The sequence below is a fragment of the Sarcophilus harrisii genome, chromosome 4, assembly GCF_902635505.1.
Source record: "Sarcophilus harrisii chromosome 4, mSarHar1.11, whole genome shotgun sequence".
NCBI classification, from domain to species: domain Eukaryota; kingdom Metazoa; phylum Chordata; class Mammalia; order Dasyuromorphia; family Dasyuridae; genus Sarcophilus; species Sarcophilus harrisii.
This window is the reverse complement of record NC_045429.1, coordinates 456,198,575-456,221,014: the sequence shown is the minus strand read 5'-3', so window position 1 is coordinate 456,221,014 and position 22,440 is coordinate 456,198,575. Positions and strand designations below refer to the sequence as shown.

The 22,440-nt window shown below is 49.6% G+C and overlaps 1 protein-coding gene across 1 annotated transcript in view; it reads left to right on the top strand.

Moving 5' to 3' along the window:
* The first annotated feature begins 5,610 nt into the window (after positions 1-5,610).
* Positions 5,611-22,440, top strand: part of GPR35 (G protein-coupled receptor 35) — a 35,401-nt gene continuing 18,571 nt past the window's right edge. Inside the window, exon 1 of the mRNA XM_031968168.1 lies at positions 5,611-6,129. The gene's annotated coding sequence lies outside the window, so the exon portion shown is untranslated. The remainder of the gene's footprint in view (positions 6,130-22,440) is intronic.

The window sequence follows — 22,440 nt, the reverse complement described above, 5'->3', positions numbered from 1 at the left end:
CGTCACACCGACGGCCCAGGCCAGCTCTCAGGCAGACGTCTGTACTGGTTGTGGCTCGGCAGAATGACGCATGCACCAGCTTCAGAAGTTTATCGTGAGAAATGGATAGACTTTTCTCAATGATGTGAAAGCATGGGACTCATCAGGCAAATGAGGAAATATACTCTTGGACCTTGAGGTTTTATATTAGTGTCAACTGTTCTTCATTATTGCCCCACAGGTCCAGAGAAGGCTGAGAGAGACTGACCAAAAGCTTAGCTCTTGCTGCCCTTTGTGCCCTCCCAGTTCAGGATTAGCTTTCCCACAGCAGTCTCAGAACTCTCAGAGACCTCATCAGCCTGCCAGAGCACTGGTGAAGGGGGCAGTGTCCTGGCTCACCTAAAAGATGCATCAACTGCAATGTGGGAGATGTTTTGTCAGGTGGAAAAAGCATCATTTTGCAGCAACCTGAGGGGACTTGCAAGTGCCCAACCTTTATTTAGCCTTCTCTTGCTAAGATCCATGTTCTTATGGACCCAAACTGTGATTCCACTGAGATGGGAAATCCCCCGAGGACATTCCCGACACCTTGATCAATGCCTTGGAGTCTTAGATTACTGCCCGGGGATCAGAGTGGGGGTGGGGATGGGAAAGGGAATTTGGTTCATTTGTTCTTGCACAGATGGGGGGGAACTACAGGCGGGGGTGGAATTCAGCAGTCAGTAGGTCGTCCTGCCTCTGTGATGGCATACCATCCAGTGAACAACCCACCTTTGAAAATGCCACAGGAACCAACGTCAGCTCTCCTGGCTTACAAAGGACATCACATGTACCATTTTGTGTGAACTCACAATGATTCAGTGCCGTTGACCAGTCTTCTGTCTTCAGAAGCTCAGGGAGGTTAATGGTCCATGGTCCACGGTCACACCATGAGCATCAGTCAGGAATTGAACCCAGGTTCGTTCTTCATGCTGGATCCCTTCCCTTTTTCTTGTCACTTCCTAGAACTCTCCCTTGGACTTAAAGTATATTGAAGCAAACAAGCACGTGGGCTCCTTGGGACAATGTACGCCTTGTTCTGAACCTGTGGTCCCCTGCCTCCTCGCCCAGAAGAGGGAGCTTCACTCTCCATCCTCTGGAGTCATAGATTTCCAGAGTTAGAGCCAGAAGGTTCTTAAAGGTCATTTAAGACAAGATTCCATTTTAAGACAGTCTATTGTCAATAAACATTTATTAAATACCTACTGTGTGCCAGGCCTTGTGCTGAGGGCTAGGGATATAAAGAAGCCAGTTCCTGCCCTCCAGGAGCTTACGATCTGAATGTCAGAAAATGACACTCAAGGCTTGAGGAGAGGGGAGAGGGGAGGGGGAAGGAGGGAACGGGCTCAGGGACATGGTGTTCTTCCACAGAGAGGGAGGGACTCTGAGTGTGGAATTCAGCTGGTGTGGCTCTTGCCTGGATTAGCTTTACTTCTGTAAAGGGTGATGGGAATTGGGTTCATTCGATGTAATCCAGAAAGCAGACAATGGCAGATGTGAGAGGTGACGAGTTATTGATGTAATAATGACTGGGTGAGCTGATAAAAAAACTCACCCCAAAAATCATCTCCATCCAATCAGAAGGGGGTTTGTTGGAAACTGGCCATATCCGGGAGCGAGGCTTTAGGGGCCCCGAAGCTTTGAGGGGCCCAAGCAAGAGCTGTGTGGGGAGTGTGACTCCTATGCATCAGCTCCAATCCCACCCTTGGCCATGGGCCAAGGACTCAGGCAGATACTCTCCCCATCAGCAGCGACTCCTGATCTAGAAAGCCTGGGAAAATTTGGGCGCCACAGAGTGAACCACGACACACAGAGGGGAGCAGCCCTCGGGCGCCGAGGGAGAGGCTGGGCATTAATGGGTGCAATGGCCAGAACCGAGGCCTTTGAGCTGCAGGAGCTGGTGGAGGTGGCTCTCGGGCCCCTATCCTGCGCCCAACCCATGATCCTCTCAACCTCTTTCCCAGTACCTCAGGTGGGAGGGAAGATGGGGGCAGTGGCCAGAGAAGGTGACAGACACTCGGATCCTCCAAAGTCCATCGTATTGGAGGCTAGTCTGGCATCAGACGGGCTCCCGGAAATGAACCGAGATCCAGGCCAGAGCGGCACCGGCCCCCAGCTCCCAGGGGCCCCAGATGCTGGGATACGGCAGCAGGCTGAGGGTTTGTCCCATCCAGATAACCCAAGACTTACAGTCTATAAAACATGACCTATGTGCTTCGGGGTGGACTTTGGCACCTGGAAAATCAGGTGCTTTCATTTTTGCTTTAATTTCCTTTCTCGATCCTTATCTCTTTCTCCCCTGGGATCAGTTTTCTGTCCTTCTGAGATCATTTCTTCCTCCGTCGCCTGCTCCAGTCTCCTTCTCCAGCCTGGGTTCTCTGGGGAGAAAGCGCCCGGGGCCTTTGGTCCCAGCGCCAGTGTGTGGGTGTCTCTCCCAGCAAGCTTGAGAGAAGGCTGCAGACATGCTGGGTCCAGCTGACTCGCTTGGATAACAAGCCCTGGGACATCCACAAGCTGGCCTGTGGGAGCTGGACTTCAGCCCTGAACTCCCTCACAGGGAGAGGAGAGAGGTCCACGGAGCTGACCTGGATGAAATGGTAAGGTCACTCCTGCCTCTGAGGGGAAGGAGAAGCCGCTGAGGGTCCCCTGGAGGACCGGAGGTAGCGACCCAAGGGTGGACTGGCCAGACCTCCCTGGAAGGGGCCTTGACATTTACTTCTCTATCCAAGAGGTACCTCAGAAGTGATTTAGTCCAAGTCCCTTATTTTTACAGATGGGGAAACTGAGGCCCAAGAAAAGTGAAGCATTTGTTACTTACTGGACATTGTGCCATGCTCTGGGGACACAAAAACCCAGTTAGAACCCTCCCTCCCTTTAAGGAGCTGGTGCTTGAATGGGGTGGGGGGGAGACAACAGGAACTCAGTTGTCCACACCATGTGGTCAAGATGAATACAAGGCAGTTTTGAGGGGAGGAAAGGCTTCATGTAGAAGGGAACCCATGGGCTGAGCTTTGAGGGCAAATAGGGCTCCAGAGAGAAGGAGAGGGGCCTTCACATGTCCAGGGGGAGGGGATGGAGGGGTTGGCTCAGAGAAATAGACGGCGGGTTGGGTGTGGAGACGGGTGGCTCTCCTGGGAGAGCCAGAGTCTGGGTGGGCACAAAGGGCTCCCTCGTGAAGGGATTTGGGTATTTCTGTTTGGTCTTAGAGCCGAGAAGGAGACACGGAGGGGGCTGAGCAGGGCCTGATGTTGGCCAGATCTGGGCTTTAGGAAAATCCTTTAGGAGCCACATGGAGGATGGTGGGCAAGGGGCTGGGCTCCCCTTCCCCCACCCCCTACCCCCAGTGCTGGCATAGTCCAGGGTGCAAAGTGGCTCAGAATCCGTCCCTCTCCTCCTGGGCGGCCTTGGGAGCCAAGGCTCAGACAGCAAGGGAGGGCAGCCCTCCCCCCCCTGTGCTTTCCAATGGCTGTTAAAGAGGGAAGCCCGGGCCTGCTTTCTTCTTGAGCCTGGAAGGGAGGTCAGGGCCTAGAGTCAGTCAGTCCCAAATGCTGTCTGTGGTTTGGAGGTGAGCCTCCCATTCGTCCCTGGCTCCCAGAGGCAGGGGGGTCTGCTGCTGGTTTACAGGAAACAGCTGTTCCCCCAAAGTACTTCCCTAAGGACCCTCCCCAGCTTCCCCCCTCCCCACAGGAAGAAGAGCTGAGGCAGAATGGGAGGAAAGGTGGCAGGTTGCGGGTTCTGGGCGGAGGGGAGGGTGCATATAAGTATGTGTACGTGTGACTGTGTGTGTGTGTGTGTGTAAGTATGTGTATGTGTGACTGTGTGTGTGTGAGTGTGTGTGTATGAGTGTGTGTGAGTGTGTAGGTATGAATTGTGAACATGTGTGAGTGTACATGAGTCCGTGTAAGTGTCTGCAGGAATACGTGAATGGGTGTGAGGATATGTGACTGCATGTATGTGTGTGTGTAGGTAAGTTGGATGTGTGTCTATGTGAGTGAGTGAGTGTATGAGTGTGTGTGCGTGTGCCTGTGCTGAGCAGTGAAAAGGCAGCGAGCAGCTTTGTGGGCAGTGGAAAGCACATCCCACAGTCCCAAGATCTGGGTTCCAGTCTCCCCCACACCAGCGAATGTGACCGTGAGGGAACCTGTGCGGCCAACTTGAAGTTGAGTTTTTCTTCTGAAAAATGAGCACGGAAGCCCGGGGACCTCCTCCAAAACGGCAGAAGGTCTGGAGAGAGCGTGGGAGCTCAGAGGGTCGTGTCACCAGTGTCTTCCCCGTGAGGGACAACGGGATGGGAAGGAGCGTCGGGGAGGAGGCACAAGATGGAGCTCAGAGTTAGGAAGACTTGTGTTGTCATGGACTGGCTGTGTGGCTGTGGCCAAGTCACTTGTGCTCGGGCAGTTTTTGAAGACTGCCCCTGGAGGGAAGGTGTCGCAGGCACTGGGGGATGGAGCCCTTCTGGGGAGCTCACACCCTCCTTCGAATACGAGGTTTGCTTTTTGCTTTAGCCCAGTTATTCGCAAGGATGACCCTTTAGAGGAATTTCTTCCTTCTGAACTAAACACGACTTTACTGTCTTCACATCTGAGAAGGGAAGGCCGGGGAAGGAGGCTGTTCTGTTCTTTTAATTGCCCAGCCTGAGGGAGAGGCTTTTCTCCTCCCTCCTCCTCCTCTCCCTCCTTAGGGGATCTGTGCAGGCCCATTTCCCCTTGGTTACTTTCTCCTCCCTGGGTGATCACGACCCCGCTCTCTCTCCCTCCCCCTGTCTCCCTCTCCCCGGTCTCCCCGGGGTCAGCATCTACATCACCGGCTCTGGGGGGGGGTTTCCAAAAATCTGTTCTGGTTCCTCCCTCTCTTCCATCTCTTTCCTGGCAACCTGATGCACCAAAGGGCCGCCGCTGTCATTTCTGTGCAAATCCCTCAGCCCAGGGTATCCCTCCTCCCCTCCCTCCTCCCCCTCCCCCGCCCCTTCATCCTTTGGTTTGTCCTTTGGCATCCTTCATGCCGTCGACATCATCATCCTTTGCCTATTGGACAGCTCCGCGTGGGTGTCTGGGAGTTACCTCCACCAGCGCACCCGGACTGATTCTTTCTCCTGCGCTGCCCCTTCCCTTTTTCTCCAGCCTCCCGGCCTCCTACCCCCTCAGTTTCCTCTCTGGCTCTCCTTTCCTTGCCTGCTATATGCTGCCAGTTGCCAAATCTTGTTAAAACACACACACACACACACACACACACAAACCCCGACACCAAACCAGGCAGGGCAGGGCTGGGCGGGGGTCTGACTTGAGTGATACCTGTGCTCTCCCGCCCCCCCCCCCGGAGTCCGCAAAAAGGGAGTAAAATAAGGGGGGGTGGGGGGGAGGAGGAGAAGCCGGCGAGCCGGGACAGAGGCTCGCGGCTGGGGGCTCCGCAGATGCGCGCCCCAGAGAGCGAGGTGGGGACAGACAGGCTGGCGACAGAGGCGAGAGCCCCCGGAGCCCGGGGCGCGGCTGGGGAGCGGGGGCGCGGGCCTGCACCGGACGTGGGCTCTTCCTTGGCAGAATTTTCTGAGAGTAGCAAGAAGTGGAAGAGTAAGTGCTCTGAGTGGCCCCCCTGCCGCCTGTCTCCCCGACGGAGAGCTCTGAGCCAGAGGGGAGAATAGTCCAACTCCTTGTTTCCCTGGGGCTCGGCGGGGGCTCGGGATCCGGCCCGGAGCCCGCAGCTGGCGGGGCCGCGGGGACCCCGCACTCGGCCAGACGCCCTCCCCTTTCGGTGAGAGAGGAACTGGGGCCGGGGCGGCCCCGGGCCCTGAAGGATTCCCACACCCTTTGCCCGGGGGCACTTCCCCGCTCTCTGACCGCAGTCTGGGGCCTTTCTGTGAAAAGGGAAGGAAGCGCCCTCGGAGCGTGGCAAGGAAATTTGGGGGAGGCTCCTGCGGAGGACGGAGGGGGTCCGGCCCGTCCCCGCCAGGGCCCCCGGGAAGCTCCGCCCAGCCTCGGAGCGGGGCCGAGCCTGGAGGAAGGCGCTCAGAGCTCAGAGATTGAGGAGCGAGGCTGGAGTCAAGCTCGGCTGCGCCAGGAGAGGAACAGAGACGGGAGCGGCTTCCTCGGGAACGCGCGGCGCCCGCTCCTGGCGGTGAGGATGCGGCCGGAGGCCAGGGACGCAGGGCTGGGTTTCTCTGGGGGAGAGAAAGGACGCCCAGGGGGACCGTGCGGCTCAGTAAGCGTGAGACCTGGGGCGAGGCTGTGGGTCCCCTTTAGCCTTTGGGCCCCCCAAGGTTCCTTGCCGCCCCTTCCCCCCGAAGATTAAAGGGGACCGGGTTTACGCAGAGAGTGGCAATAATCGCTGGGATGGAGGCGTCCGTGGAGGCCAAATCCCAGAATACCTCAGTTCTGAGAGAGGGGCTCGAAGCAGCTCAGGGCAACCCCGCTGGGGCTTCCTTCGGGGAAAAGGAGCCTTCTGGGAGTTTGCCAAGGGAGGCACCGGGGCTGAGGTGCCCGGGGTCAGGGAGACACGAGTTCAAATCCTGCTCCAGACATGAGGCCGGGCCAGTCACTCAGTTTCCCCTGGGGAAAAGGGAGCTAAAACAGCAAGGCTGTCGGGAGCATCACTGGGGGATGAGGGAGGCTCCCTCCGCAGTGGGGATGACTGGGAATTCCACAGCCCCTCAGCCTGGGAAAGTCTGGGGAAGCCAGAGCGGGAGGGAACTCTCAGGTGTCCCGCAGCAGTGGGAGCCCACGTTTTCTCTCGGGGGTCTGAGGTCTGGCGTGAAGCCTGCCTCGCTTTGTGCCTCTGGGAAATGCAGGGGGTCCCTCCCAGCCCTGGCTCCGGGATCCTGAGCCCGGGCTGCCCCGGGGGACCCCGGTGCTCTGAGGGAGGCGGCGGGCGCAGGGTGTCCCGGGGGACCTGGTGCTCTGGGGAAGGCAACGGAAGGAACACGGCCCTGGGAGTCCCGGGACCTGCCCCAGATCCTTCTTGCTTTCAGGATCAGCCTCTTTCCCTCAGTTTCCTTCTCTATGCAATGAGAGAGTTAGACCAGTCAGCCTCTTCAAGGTTAGACCTATATATAGCCTTATGACTAGTCTCCATCACAAAGGGGGCAGAGGGAGAGAGCATGAGCCTATTTGTGTGACAGCCACAGTCCGTCCTGCTTGACACCTAGGACTGAAGTAGCCCTGGGCGCTGATGGGAAGCCCTGACATTTGACATCAGCTTTGACATTTAGGAGCCTTATAATTGCTTTTTTTAAAACACTTAAACCATCTGAACTCGCTTTCCTCCTCTGCACAGTGAAGAGAATGCTATTTGTACATAGTTCTCATTTGTTGGTTTAGAAGCAAGGGGAGGTGTGTGTGTGTATGTGTTTGTGTGTACTGGGAAAGCCAGTTGTTAAATTCTCAGTGTAAGCATATACTTGGAAAACCAATTGTTAAATTCTCAGTGTGAACATGTACTGGGAAAACCAGTTGTTTAAATTCTCAGTGTGAACATGTACTGGGAAAGCCAGTTGTTAAATTCTCAATGTGAGCATATACTTGAAAAGCCAATTGTTAAATTCTCAGTGTGATCATATATTTGGAAAGCCAGTTGTTAAATTCTCAATGTGAACATGTACTGGGAAAGCCAGTTGTTTAAATTATTAGTGTGCGCATATACTTGGAAAGCCAGTTTTTAAATTCCCAGTGTGAGCATTTATGTTGTAGAGATCAGCAAACACTACAAATAGGGCTTAATTTACTGTTTTATTAATTGTCTAGACTTAAGAAAATGATGGGGAAAATTGCAATAATACAGATTAAATTGGAAAGTGGATCTTGGGTAGATTTAGTTATTTTCTCTTTCCCTAGACAGCCAGTTGTTGAACATTTGCCAGCACACGCAGTTTAGATGGTAATCGAGCATTCAGGAAGGGCGTCCTTTGCACTTGGTACTTTTCGAGGTTCTGGGGCGATGCCACAGATATGAGACAGGCTCTGCTCTCAAGGAGCTCCCATGTGACAGTGTCTCGTCCTCATGGCCGTGTGACCCTGGCAAGTCACTTTACTCTGTTTGCCTCAGTTTCCTCTGTAAATGAGCTAGAGAACGAAATGGCAAACCACTGCAATATATTTACCCTCAAATGGGGCCACCAAGAATCAGACACAACTGAAAAAAAAATGACAGCAAGAAGCCTGTAAATTAAACAGGATAGGCATTATTATTCCCATTTTACAGCAGGGGAAACTGAGTCTCATAAAATACTAAACAGCCTACCCTGAGCCGCACAGAGACAGGGTCCAAGTTCAGCACTCTTTCTATTTGGGTTGAGTAGGGATGGACCGGAGAAGCAGCAGCCAAGGGACTGTTGTCCAAATCTGAAAGAGTTCAAGTCTCTCCTCTGCCTCCTCTTGTGGGCAAGTCCCGGAGGGGCCCCTGTGCGTCACGGGTGCCCTCTAGGCTGAGCCCACTGCTCTGCAGGAGGGGGAAGGAGATTACTCATCGCCAGTCCCCTACAGCCATGGCGGGGGTGGGGGGGGTGGGGGATGAGGATGGACTCCAGGACCTGGAATTAGGAGGTCACTGTGTTTATCTCCTTTTAAACATCCTCTTCTTGCTAAATAATCCTTGCTGGGCATAATTCCTGAAATCGTCACTTCCCAATCACCAGCCCTCCTTCAATGGAGATGGCTTCAGGCTTACAATGGCACTGAGCAAATTGAACCAGCACGGGGGCCTGGTGGGCAACTTCTCTATTGTGTACCCAGAGTCCCCAGCTCTTTGCTCAGAGTGAGAGGTGCTGCACCCTGGCCATCCTCCCCCCTTAAAAATGTTCTTCCTCCACACTTCCTCCTGCATGTCTGGTAAGAATCTCTTTTATTTTTTGGGGGGGGACTTGGTAAAACAGATGGCGTCCCCCCCCAGCCTGCTGGCTCTCGGCCCTGGCCAGACCATGGTGACACGTCCCCTCCTCTCCTCTGGGCCCCAGTTTCCACTTCTAAGGTGACTTTGAAGGAAGTTTTGAATTATACAGTAATAATTATACCTTTTTTAAAATTTTATTACTACTGTATTCTTAGCCCCCACCTATGTGTTTGAGGGAAATGGGTGAATACGAGACTTCCCCTCTCCGGAGTCAGTGGGAAAACTGAGTACTGAGTCTGACACTCCAGGAGTCCTGGATCCAAATTCCAGTTCCCTGACCTTGCCCACCCCTTAACCTCCACAGGCCTCAGTTTTCACATCTGTATAATGTGGCAATTTACTAGAGGTCCCTTTCAGCTCCACAGCCATGAGCCAATGACTCCAGAATCCTTCGATCTTTCAGAAAACTGAAGGTCTGGGGGTGAGGAGGCTGGTGGCAAATGAGGCAGCTAGAGCTCAGGGCACAGATGCTGGCTCACGAGACCGGAGGTCAGAGTCGACCTCGGACACTTACCAGCTATGTAAGCTCTGCACAGTCCCGTAACTTCTGTTTGACTCAGTTTCCCCTTCTAAAAAAGTGGGAACAATAATAGAGCCTACCTCCCCAAGCCTGTTGGAGGATACTCTCTGTAAAACACTTTGCCGACCTGAAGTAAAATCTGGCAAATGCTTGCTACCGGGCTAAACCCAGCCTTCCTGGGGGGTCCTGGGAACTGCCCTCAGGAAGGCTGGGCCGAAGCTGGCCAGGGAGGAGTGGACCGCACTAAGGCAAGCCCCAAAGAAAAAAGGGAAGGGGATGGAAGGGGAAGAGAGAAGAGGGCGACTCAGGCCTCCGGGGCCGTCAGAGAGCGGGGCGAGAAAGGATGGAATCTGCTCCTACCTCTGACCTCCGCCTCGGTCCCCTCCGCTCGTTCTGCCCTGCAGAAGGCCACTGACCAACAGAGACTGCCCAGGCAGGGAGGCCTGGCCATATAAGGGGCGGCTGCAGGCCAAAGGCTGTTTAGTCTGGAGAAGGGTGGCTTACCGGGGACATGCAAACGGGGAAAGGCACAGAGCAGTGCTAGGAGCAGGGAGGGCTGGGAAGGGGGGCTTGGAAGGAGCCAGATTTGGGCCCAAGCATCCTGACTGGTAGCTCTAGCTCCTAGGGATGCCTGGGGAGGGAGGGAGCTCCCCGCCCTTTAGGGTCTTGGAGCAGGGGTTGAATGAGCACTACTAAGAAGGTCAGTGGGGGCATGGGTCAGCCACAGGTTGGCCTTGAGCCTGTGAGGGCCCTTCCCAAGAAGCTTTTTAGACACCCTTGTCAATCCCTTCATTTTACAGTGGAGGAAACTGAGGCAGGGTGACCAGCCACATGAGCAGAAGGCATCAGAGGCAGGCTTTGTGCTCTCACACGCAGCTAGCTCTGTGAGGCTGAGAAGCCGCCCAGCCCTGATGGTGTGGGTGACCTGCCCGGTGACCAGCCCCTCTCTCCAGTCTTTGCCCAGCCCCCTCCCCTCCCCCTCAGGCACCAGGAAAGCTTGATTCTGCCTTCTGTCCCATTGGAATATAAGCTTCCGGAGAATAGCTGCTGGTTTGCTTCTTCTTTTTATTCCCCGAGCTTTATGGATGTTTGTTGACTGGCTTATTGATTGTAAAGATTGAGATCCTTGGGAAGATCGGCCCCTGCCAGGTCCCCAGGCAGCTCTGAGAATGGCTTTCAGGCCTGGTGCTGCAGGGAGGGACTTTCCCCACTGGGAGTTCCCCAAGGCAGCAAGACCAGGTCTGGCTCTCAATAAAATGGGCTTCATCCGGGGACACAGAACCCCACAAAGTCCCTGGTGGGAGGAGGCTTCCATTCTCAGAATGGGGGTGTGTGTGAGGCGTCTGCCTGAGGGAGCTGTAATGGCCCCCCTGGAGAGAGAGGGACAGGGAGGGGGTGTCTGGGCTGAACCTTGGGAAAGCGGCCACGTGGCCAGGCAGGGGCTCAGCTTGGTCGGGGAGCGTCCTGCCTGGAGGCTGCTGATCCTCTGACCCCTGTTCCCTCCTTTTCTCTGCCTTGTCCTTGGGGAAGGAGAGAGGGTCGTGGGGGAGGGGCCTGTTCCCATCCAGATCTTCTACTTAAGGAGAAAATCTAGAATCTGACTCCCAGTCCCCTCCCCCCAGGACCCCCAAAGAATAAATGGCTATTGGGAGTAGTAGACTGGAAGTAGAAGGGAGCTCAGGAGCCCTGGGGTCAAATCCTGTCCCAGCCATGTCCATATGTCCCTGGGCGCTGTCCAGTGACTAGACTTTCTAAGGTCATTTTCTAAGCTGAAGAAGCCATTGAAGTGAAGTTCTTGCCTTTGACTTAAATCAAAGAAATCAGAAATATTTCCAAAGAAATAAAAATGCAGCTGAATGAACTTGATGTGGGGTATCCCTGTCTTTGCAAAACACTTGATAAAATATTTCATGTCATTTTTTTTTTTTTTTTTTTTTTTTTTTTTTGCTGAGGCAATTGGGGTTAAGTGACTTGCCCAGGGTCACACAGCCAGGAAGTGTTAAGTGTCTGAAGCTGGATTTGAAGTCAGGTTCTTTTGACTTCAGGGATGGGGCTCAACCCACTGCGCCCCCTAGCTGCCCCCTTTATGCTCTTGTGAAAAAGATGGAGAAAAGTGGTCTGGGCAAGGGCCCATCAATGCCTGGATTCCCCCCTGCAGTTATGGTGATTTGATGTCAGCTGGAGTGGTCCAGGATCCAGCCCTATCCACGTGATATTTGGTACCGACGCCTGGGAGGGAGGAGCGCATGGGTGGCCCGTCCGTGTCTGACACAGAGCTACCGCACCCCACAGCAGAGCCAGGGTCCAAAAGAGTCCCTAGGAGCTGCGGGCTGTCAGGCTGACCCGAAGAAGGGGACATTTAATAGGACTAAATATAAAGGCCTCCCCTTCAGCTGAAAAAAGTCTGTTTCACCCATGCACGTCATAGGAAGCAAATTTAGGTAACGGTTGGAGTGTCAGTGAAGCAGGTTGGAAAAAATGTGGGGGTTTCTAGGGATCCACTTGGGCGTAACGTGAGTCAGCGGCGGCGCGCGGTGGGCAGGAGCCCCGAGTGAATGGGAGTGGTTGGAGGGAGGCCGGGCTTCCAGAGTGAGGAAGAGGCAGTCAGTCCCCTCGGCTTTTGCCCCCACTGGCTCGGTTGGTCTCTGGTTGCAGGCAGTTCTGGGCTCCAGAGAAAGGAAGGATGTCAAGAAACCAGAAATGAGGCAGGGAGGGCGGGCAGGGCAGAGAGGGGCCTCCGGGCTGTGCCACAGGAGCACTGGCTTTGGAAGATGTTGGGATGGATGGGCCAGGGGAGAGAACTGGGGGCAGGGAGGAAAGGGAGCTGTCTTCCAGCACAGAAGAGGTTCTAGATATGTTCTGCCTGGTCCCAGAGAGAGGAAGAGAACCCTGGGGACAACTGGCAGAACCCAATCCAGGTTCTAGGGCCTAATCCTTGGAGCTGTCCAGCAGTGGAAGTGCTGCCTCCCAATGGAGGTCCTCCAAGCCGAGGCTGGATGCCCTGGTGATTAGAGGGTTCTAGTCCCTCCAATTTAGCGGTTCTGTGATTCTGTGACTTCTTGCTGATCTCCAGTCTCACATCTTGAAATAGAAGCCCAGGAGACATCTTCAACTCAATATGTCCAGAACAGAACTCATTATCCTTCCCACTAAACCCTCCCAAGCTCCCGCCTTCCCTGATACTGTGAAAGGGACGCCATCTTTCCTGCCCCCCAGACTAACGACCAGGAGTCATCCTAGATTCCTTACTCGCACAGATCCAGGGTCGTCTCAATCTCACCTTGGTCACGTCTCTCTAACACGCCCCCTTCTCCCCTCTGATCCCACTTCTACCCTGGTACAACCTCATCACCTCATGGCTGGACTATTCCAACAGCTCTGGGGGAGGAGGGTGTCTGCTGCTCAAGTGTCTCCCACTCCAGTTCATCCTCCATTCAGACACTAAAGTGATTTTCCTAAAAGGAGCTCAGATCACATCACCCCCTACTCCGGTGGCTTCCTATGGCCTCCAGGAACAAATATAAAATACTTTGCCATTCAAGGCCTTTCAAAACCCAGTTGCTTCCTACATGTCCAGTCTTCTTATACCATGTTTCCCAACATGATTTCTTCAATCTAGCGCCACTGACCTCCCGGCTGGCCCATGAACAGGATCCTCTATCTCTTGGCTCCAGGAATTCTTTCTGGCTGTCCCACATGCCTGAATTGCTCCCCCTCCTCTGCTCTGGACTTCCTTCCTGTCTTCCTTCAAGTCCCAACTGAGATCCCACATTCTCCATAAAGCCTCGGAAGCTCTTCATCATTCCACTGCTTTTCCTCTGTTAAGTAGCCCCTACTTATCCTGTGGGGAATTTGTTTAGATGTTGCCTGTGGCCTCTCCCAACATATAGCTCCTTGAAGAAAGGAGCTATCTTTTTTTCTAATAGCATTTTATTTTCCCAAATACACGTAAAGATGGTTTTCAACATACATTTTTGTAAGGCTTTGTGTTCTAAAATTTTCTCCTTTCTTCCCTTACTTTCTCCCTTCCCAAGGCAGCAAGCAATCTGATATAGGTTAAACATATGCAATTATTTTAGATATATTTCCATATTTGTCATGTTGTCCAAGAAAAATCAGATGAGAAAGAGAGAGAGAGAAAGAGACAGAGAGACAGACAGACAGACAGAGAGACAGAGAGACAGACAGAGAGAGAGAGACCCAACCAAACAAAAAGATGAAAATACTGTGCTTCAATTTATATTCATTCTCTGGATGTGGATGGCACTTTCCATCCCAAGTCTAATGGATTTACCTTGAATCACTGCATTGTTTAAAAAAAAAAAAGCCAAGTCCATCATTGTTGATCATCATGTGATCTTGTTACTGTGTCAATGTTTTCTTGGTTCTGCTATCTACTGATGAGGCTCCTATTTTTCTAGTATAATTAGTACTACTGATTTGTACTAGTTGGTTCTGCTCACTTCCCTCAGCATCAGTTCCTGTCAGTCTCTCCAGGCCTCTCTGAAATCCTCCTGCTGATCGTTTCTTACAGAACAATAATATTCCATAACTTAACTTAACTCCTATAACTTATTCAATCATTCCCCCACTGATGGGCATCCGCTCACTTTCCAGTTCTTTGCCACTACAAAGAGGGCTGCCACAAACATTTTTGCACACGGGGGTCCCTTTCCCTCCTTTAAGATCTCTTTGGGATAAGGCCCAATAGAGACACTGTGGGATCGAAGGGGTTGCACAATTCTGGGATTGTCTTTTGACTCTTCTTATGTCCCCCCCCCCAACTCTAATAAATATTTATTGTTGATTGATGAGATGATGTTAGGGCAGGAAGAGATCAGGACAATCACCTTACAAATGTGGATTTTTAGAGCTCTGCCCGGTAGCCAGGTTTCTCTATGAGTTCACATACATACACACCTGACCTCTCATTTGCCCCTGCCCAATGCTTGTCCTGTCCATAAGGACCATTTTGCTAGTAAGTCCAGAGTCCCGGGAAGGAATGGCTGGGGTGCAACAGCAGTGGGAGCCTTCATACCTCATGGAAGGCTTCAGGGGAGTTTAAGTCTTTGAGTCTTGATCCCAAAGGAAAAGTGGTTCCTGTGTTTTTCTTGCTCCCCATCAGGCCTTGCCTTAGCTCCATGAGCCTGGCTTCTTTGTGGGACCTACATTTTCCACACAATGCCATTTGTGGATTATCTTCAATCCTCATCAATGGATGTAAGCTCCTCTAATTGTAGAGCTCCATCTTCTTGTACGTGCCTGTAGCCAGTAGTGTCCCTGCCCCACTGCCTCTGCACTCCCAGTGTGCTGGTTCCTTCCCGCCCAGGGCCAAGGCTCTGTAGCGCAGCTGGGCCTGATGTTCTTAATCAGTGGAAGTTTCCTCAGTCTTCTGGCATGCAGATCCCTGCCTCCACTTGCTGTCCAGGAGCTGAAGCCCCAGCCAAACTTAGCTTGCCCAGGGTTCCCCTCTTGATGTTTTTACAGGGCTACTCAGGAGGTGTTTGTACTTCATGTGAGTTAATCCCCCACCCTGGGTCTTTCATCAAATCATTTTGGGTTGTACCTGGAGGGCCCCTGTTCTGCCCCAAGTTTTATTGATTTTTCACCAGTCTACGTTCGCCCTGAGGTGCAAATTTGTTCTACTTGTGGGGGAAATTGGGAGAGTCTGAAATTTATCAACCTACTTGCCTATTTCTCAGAATCCTCCCTCTGTTCATCACTTCTTACAGAACAATAATATGCCATTACATTAACATACCATAACTTATTCAGCTATTTCTCAACTAATGGGCAGCCACTCAGTTTCCATTTCCTTGCATTACAAAAAGAGCTGCTACAATCATTTTTACACCCTTTCCCTTCTTTTATGATTTCTTTGTGATACAGACCCAGTAGAGGCTCTGCTGGATCAAAGGGTGTGCACAGTTTTATAGCTCTTTAATTCCAAATTGCTCTCCAGAGTGGTTGGATCATTTTGCAACTCCACCAACAATGCATTAGTGTCCCCGTTTTCCCACATCCCCTCCAATGTTTATCATGACCTTTTCCTATCATCTCAGTCAATCTGAGAGGTGTGTAGTGGTACCTCAGAGTTGTCTTGATTTGCATTTTTCTAATCAAGAGTCATTTAGAACATTTTTTAATATGACTAGAAATATGAGCCTCAGTTGTTTTCTGGTATCTGTTACATAGAGATCACGATACTTGTGCAAAGTATCAATTGTAAGGACTTTGCAAATACTAAACAACACATTCCAATCAATTCAGTTTGCAGGATTAAGATCTCAAGCTGGAAGAGGCCAAATTTAGTTCAAATTCTTCAGTTTCTAGATGAGGAAATTGAAGCTAGAGAATTTAAGTGACTTAGAATCATGATTCAGAGCTTCAAGTAACTTTGAAGGCCAGCCAACCCCAGCCCTTCATTATACAAACCAGGAAACTGAGGCTCGGAGAAATGAATTTGCTCAGATTCAAGTCAATTCAGTGAGTGTTTAAAAAGTATCTACTGTGTGCCACGGGCTGACTTCTGGGAATACCAAGACAAAGAATCATCAAGGAGCCTTCCTTTGAATGGCGATCATCAAGGAAGAGAATAAAGAAGGACAAGAGAAAAGGGCTGTAGCTGGGCTTTAGGGGATACCTATCTCAAGAAACTGAAAAAAGACCATAAAACATGAACAGGGTTGAGAAAGAAACCATTGGCCAGAAAGGAAGAAGCTCGGAAGAAAGCAGTCACACTTTAATTCAACTAACCACCTACTATGTTCCAGGCAATATGCCAGGCAGTAGGGAGACCATCTGTCGGAGGCATATGCTTGGGGAACTTCCATCTCTAGAGGTAGGAGGTCTGTGGGGGGGGGCGGGGAGCTGGGACATCCCTAAAGGTCAGGCACTTCCACTTTCTGCACCACAGGAGACTTTCTTTCTAACTTCCCTCTGATGACAGAATTCTGACTTGGAACATGACCAAGAAAAGCTCCTAAATCCTCTCATTTATTCTTTTCTTTCCTCTTCTTTTTTCTTTCTCCCTTCCTTCTGCCTTGGTCCAACTACACATCTGGTCCAGATCCAGGTGTCATGGTTTAATTAAGTCACTGGTAGACTAGAGAGAACCAGGAGGAGGATGAGTGTGGGTCATATAAATGAATGAATACCAAAGTATCCATGAAGCACCTACTGTGTGCCAAACATTGTGTTAAGGATTGTGTGGATGCAAATGGAAAAGCAGAGACAGGTCTGGCTCTCAAAGTGCTCCTGTTCTAATAGTTAGGAGGCTCAGGTGTAGGGCAGATGGAAAGTCCCTGAGAGCCTTATGGTGCATTGGAAGGACAGATGGAGAGACTCCAGAATCTGGATGACAAGCAATGCGGTCCTTGGCTGGAATAAAGCCGGGAGAGAGAAGGCTGATGTACAACTTAATATCATTTCAATTAATGAAGCTACGTCCATTGCTGAGATGGAACCATTTGACAGTGCCAAGGACTCAGGTGTTGAGCTCTATCTTGCATGTGCAGAAACACTTTCCAGGTCAAGGGCAGCCCGGTGCTGTAGTGGATAGAGCGTTGGGCTTGGAGGTGGGAAGATTTCTGTTCAAATGTGGCCTTAGACACTTAATAATTGTGTGGCCCTGGGCAAGTCATTTCACCCTGTTTGCCTCAGTTTCCTCATCTATAAAATGAACTGGAGAAGGAAAAAACTCCAGTATCTGCCAAGAAAATCCCAAAATGGATCATGAAGAGTTAGTCACAACTGAATAGCAACAACAAGGGTTATTGCCTGGATGATGGCTAGAGACAAGGCTGATGGCTAGAGTGGGGGAGTTGCTGCTCCTTATGGGGTTCTTGGTTAAGGGGTGTGATGGGAGATGGTGCTGGTATTTTTGATCTTGTCTATATTTTCTTCTGTGTTTCTCATGGGGCAGCAGGCCCGTAGCCCGGCATCATCCCAGTTGGTGTGGTTGGTGGTGATGATGGTGGGACTGTGTCTCCACAGAAACATAGATGAGGAACAATTGGGGTAACCAGGGCTATTTAGCCAGAATTGAGGAGCCTCAAGAAGTCCACGAGAGACTCTTCAAGTATTTGGAGGAGGGACTGACTTTGGAACAGTGGGAGATAAAACATTCAAGTAAAAGGATCTGGCTTCTGGGAAATTCCCCTTAAAAGATACTAATTCAAACCACCAGGTCTGTGGGCATCCACGAATGCCTTGGGCTTGTCCTGTTGTCCCCATTCTTGCTCGTTCATTCCATTTCTGTGTCCCATAATACTTTTTATGGACGATCCCTTCTCCTCCCTCCCCTACGGACTTGTTCCTGTACATTCTTCTAGGAGACCCTTCTGACCCTCTGAGTTTTCCTCTTATCAGAAAGCCCTCTGCCCCGGGCCTTTTGTCACTTTGGACAGGAATCATGAAATATGACTATCTCCCCAGTGAATAAAACAGAAGCTCAGGCAGAGCTGCTCAGGGCTTACTTTCTAAACTGAACAAGAGTAAGGTGACCTGGGGGAGGGGGCTTTTTTGGCTAGCAGATGATCACCTCCTGCCCTTGGTCCCTGAGAAGACAAGGGACTCTGGATGTGGTTAAACAAAGAATATTTCTTTCCTGAAATCTGTTCTGGGCCCAGCTCAGCATCCATCTGCAGTGCTTAGCCAACAGAGACTCCAGTGGATGGACTGGGCTAGAGGGCCACTGAAGTCACTAGTGCCAAACACTGTGGTAGGCACTGGGGATATCAAACCAAGACTTTGCAAAGGCCTTACATTCAAATGCAGGTGACAAGCAGGATATTTGTCTATTTATATCTATTTCTATATCATCTCTATCTATTAGATATCTTATATCTGGAGAGCAATTATATCTATGCCTATATCTATGTCTCCATTCATGGATATCAATCTTTTTATTATGTCTATACTGATCCACGTATTAGTATATACATAACAAATAAATACAATAAATGTGAAAGAATCAAATATAAGCCTGTTTTAGGGGGTGAACTCCGATATTTAGGGAGCATCACCAGGCAAGGTCTCATGTGGAATGAAATGTTTGAATCCCATCTTCTTGTTATTTAGTCGTGTCTGACTTTCCGTGACCCCATTCGGGGTTTTCTTGGCAAGATACTGGAGTGGTCGGCCATTTCCTCCTCCAGCCTATTTAACAGTTGAGGAAACCGAGGCAAACAGTCACATAGTGTCTGAGACTGGAGTTGATGCATTTTGGGAAGATGAGTCTTTCTGATTTAAGCTTGGCACTCTATCCACTGTGTCACATAGCTGCCCCAGCTTAAAGAATCAGAAAGAGTCTCTGAAGTGAAAATAAGGAGGGCATCGCAGGCAGTGGGAATAGACATTGGAAGGATAAGGATCTGGGAAATGAAAGGTCTCATGTGAGGAGCAGAGGGAAAAACCAGTTTGGTCGGAACACTAGGGTAAGGCTGGGTTATGAAGAATTTAAGAGCTAAATAGAGGGGGAAGGACTCGCTGTTTGACAAAAACTGTTGGGAAAAGTCAGTCGCTATCTAGCAGAAATTGGGGTTAGGCCAATACTTCCTTCTATGGCTATGATAGCATATAAATGGAGGTATTAACTAGGCATAAAAGGTCATACTGTAAGTAAAGAAAAAATGATATCTGACATTTCTGGGTAGGGAAAGAGGTCACAACTAAACAAGCAAAAGAGAGAATCACACGAGAGAAAATGGGCAATTAAAATTAATAAGATTTGCCCAAACAAATCAATTTAATTAAAAATCAAAAGGGAAATAGGTAAGTGGCGAGCAAAAAATCTTTGCAGCGTTTCTCTGATAAAGATCATTTCAAGATACTTAAGAAGCTGATTCAAATATATAAAAGAACCATTTGACCATTAATGGACAAAAAGTGGAAGGGACAGTTTTAAAAGAGAAAAATCTAAGTTATCAATAACCATGGGGAAAAATGCTCCAATTCACCATCCATGAAAGAAATGCAAGCGAAAGGAGCTTGGAAGTTCCACCTCACAGACACGAGATTGGCAAAGATGACAAAAACTGGAAGATAACAAATATGGGCGGAGCTGCAAGAAAACAGGCAGACTGATGAGCCATCCAGGAACTGGGAACTGGGCCAGCCTTTCTGGAAAGCAATTGGAACTGTACCCATGAGCTTACTCGGCTGTCCAGACTCTTTGTGTCAGCTATGCCATTACTGCTCCTGCTTCCTAAGGAGAGCAAGGAGAGATGGAAAGAATTCCTAGGTAGAGGCACCTAGCAGGTGCAATGGAGTCAGGAAAACTTGTTCAGATCCAGCCTCAAAAACCTACTAGCTAGATTTGAAAAGAATAAAGGTTGCTATAATAAGACGAACCTAGGATAAGGAGTATCTCCTAACATCAACAAAGGAAAAGCCTTTTAGTTCAAAAACAAAAGCTAAATTATAGACAATGTCATGAATAAACTTCTGGGATTATTCCATTTTAAACATTCTTTTCTATTTATATTACAATAAATTAAAGGCCAAACAAAACCCATCACACGTATCCCTTCTTTCTGATGTCACATTTTCCTCATATGTGAAATGGGGATAATAATAGCTTCTACCTCCCAGGGACATTGTATGGATCAAATGAGATCATATTTAGAAAGAGCTCAGCACAGTGTTTGCTATAACCTAGGCACTATATACAGCTGGGTGGCTCAGTGGGTAGAGCACCAGCCCTGAAGTCAAGGGGACCTGAGTTCAAATCTGGTCTCAGACACTTATCGCTTCCTAGCTGTGTGACCCTGGCAAGTCACTTAAACCCAATTGCCTCAGCAAACATATATATATATATATATAGGCACTATAACTGGGCAGTTGGGTGATGCAGGAAAGAGAGTGCCAGGTCTGGAGTCAGAAAGACTCCTTTTCTTCAGTTCAAATTTTATCTTGGACATTTAGTAGCTGTGTGACCCTGAGCAAATCACTTTTCTCTGTTTGCCTCAGTTTCCTCATCTGTCAAATGAGCTGGAGAAGGAAATGGCAAACCAAACCAGTATCTCTGCCAAGAAAATCCCCAGTGGGGTCATGGGAAGTCAGACACAATTGAACAAGGTGCTATTTAGTTATTTACTATTACTATTATGCACAAAATATTTGCAGCAGCTCTTTTCACATGAGCCAAAATTGGAAACCAGGAGCCTAGCGTATTTGGGAATGATTCAGTACATTAATGCTTAGTGCCGCGATTGGTACTTAGTGAGCATTTGATAAATGCTTGTTGATCTGACTGCATGAATATAATGGAATACTATCTTGCCATAAGAAATTATGAAATTGTTTCAGAGGAAAGAGGGAAGATCTTTCTGAACAAGAGCAGGACCAGGAAAATAGTGGGTTTGTATAATGACCACGATATTGAGAACAACACCTTCCAAAGACTTTCTCATTCTTATTAGTATCCAGAGTCACACAGCTCCCGAATGTCTGAGACTGGATTTAAACTCGGAGCAGGTGGGAAACAACCAGGTCACCTCCTTTCCTGATTTGATCCCTGAGAAGATAACGGGCTCCCGGATGTTCTGGGAGCCTCCCAACTCCAGGCTCGACTTTATCCGCTGCCCCACCTAGCTGAGTCATCAGGACTCAGACCTTTTCTCAAGGTGTGGAGTGCTTTCTTTATAATCAAAATGACTTCCTTCCTTTTTACATTTTCAATCTTTTGCCTCTTCCGACCTCTCATTTTACTGAAGGACTAATGGGCAGATATCTCCTTGCAGATTATAGCTGATAAAAATTTTATTGAAATGAAAAATGATTCCTAAGTGACATTTAGTTACCACTGTTAAAGTGCACAAAGTGGTGTAGCTCCTTATTGACCAGAAGGCTGAGAAAATAGAATTCTCAGCTGTAAGGAGGTGTTGAAGAATCATGGGAGAGGGAGGAGAAACTGTTCAAGGGAAACTCAGGAGCTTTTAAGCTCTGTGGGAGGAAAAGAGCCTGGGAGTGAAAATAAGAACCAGTGGCAAGACCATTGTAAATAAAAGGTGGCATTACCTTGAACTGAATACAGTTATGAGCTTTGCAAATCACTGCTTGGACAGAATCTTACTGTTTCTTCAACTTTGCTTGCACTCCTGAGTGCATTTATTCACCCTTCTCTCCTGCCTCATTGTTGCTCTAGTGAAATTGCTCTGCTTATCTTTTGGGAGGTTCCTGCTTTCTTCAAACAAAACAAAACAAAACAATTTTTTTTTGTTGTTGTTATTTGTACTTATGGGTCTTGTTTCTAGAGAAAGATAAACAGATTTTTATTGCAAACCAAGCATATGTTTAATAAGGAAGAGTAAACCACAAGGGGAATGGGAGGAAAAAATGGAACCATGAGAGCAATGGGTCTCAACTTAGCTCTGAACTTCGCTAGAAGCTCTCTTTGGAGCCAGTTGGAAGCACAGAAAGTCTCAGTGGCTTTGCTTCTTTTTAAAAGGTATCCAGCTTGTTTTTGCATCACCTCCATATTCATCTATATCCCTTTCTCGTTCCCCTCCCGAGAGACCCAGGGTTTGTAATAAAGAATAAAAAAATGAGAACAAAGACATATCCCAGCTGAGTTGGATGGTAATAGGAAATGTCCTACCATCGGTCGCTCTGGAGATCTCTCCTTTGGGTTCAGTTAGGATATGGGGCTCATTTAGGTTGGATTTTTTTTTTTTTGCATCTACATTTCCTGTAACCTTTGTGCATATCTAGTTGCCTGGGCTCAGATCTACTATCCCACAGTGCTCTGTACCCATCACACGTATCATTTCTTTCCGACCACATTCATGGGCCACAATTTGTTTGTCCCTTCCCTCAGCCAAGGGTATCTTTTGATCCCTAGTTCTTTGTTACTACACAAATGCTGCCATAAATATCTGGGTGTTTACAGGGACCTTCTTTTTGGACCCAAGCTCCTTGGGGGTCTGTACTAGCCATGGGGTCTTTGTGTCAGGGAGACTGGATATTTTTGTCTCTGTCTTACCAGTATTGGCAGAAGGACTGGACTGATTCACAGCTCCACC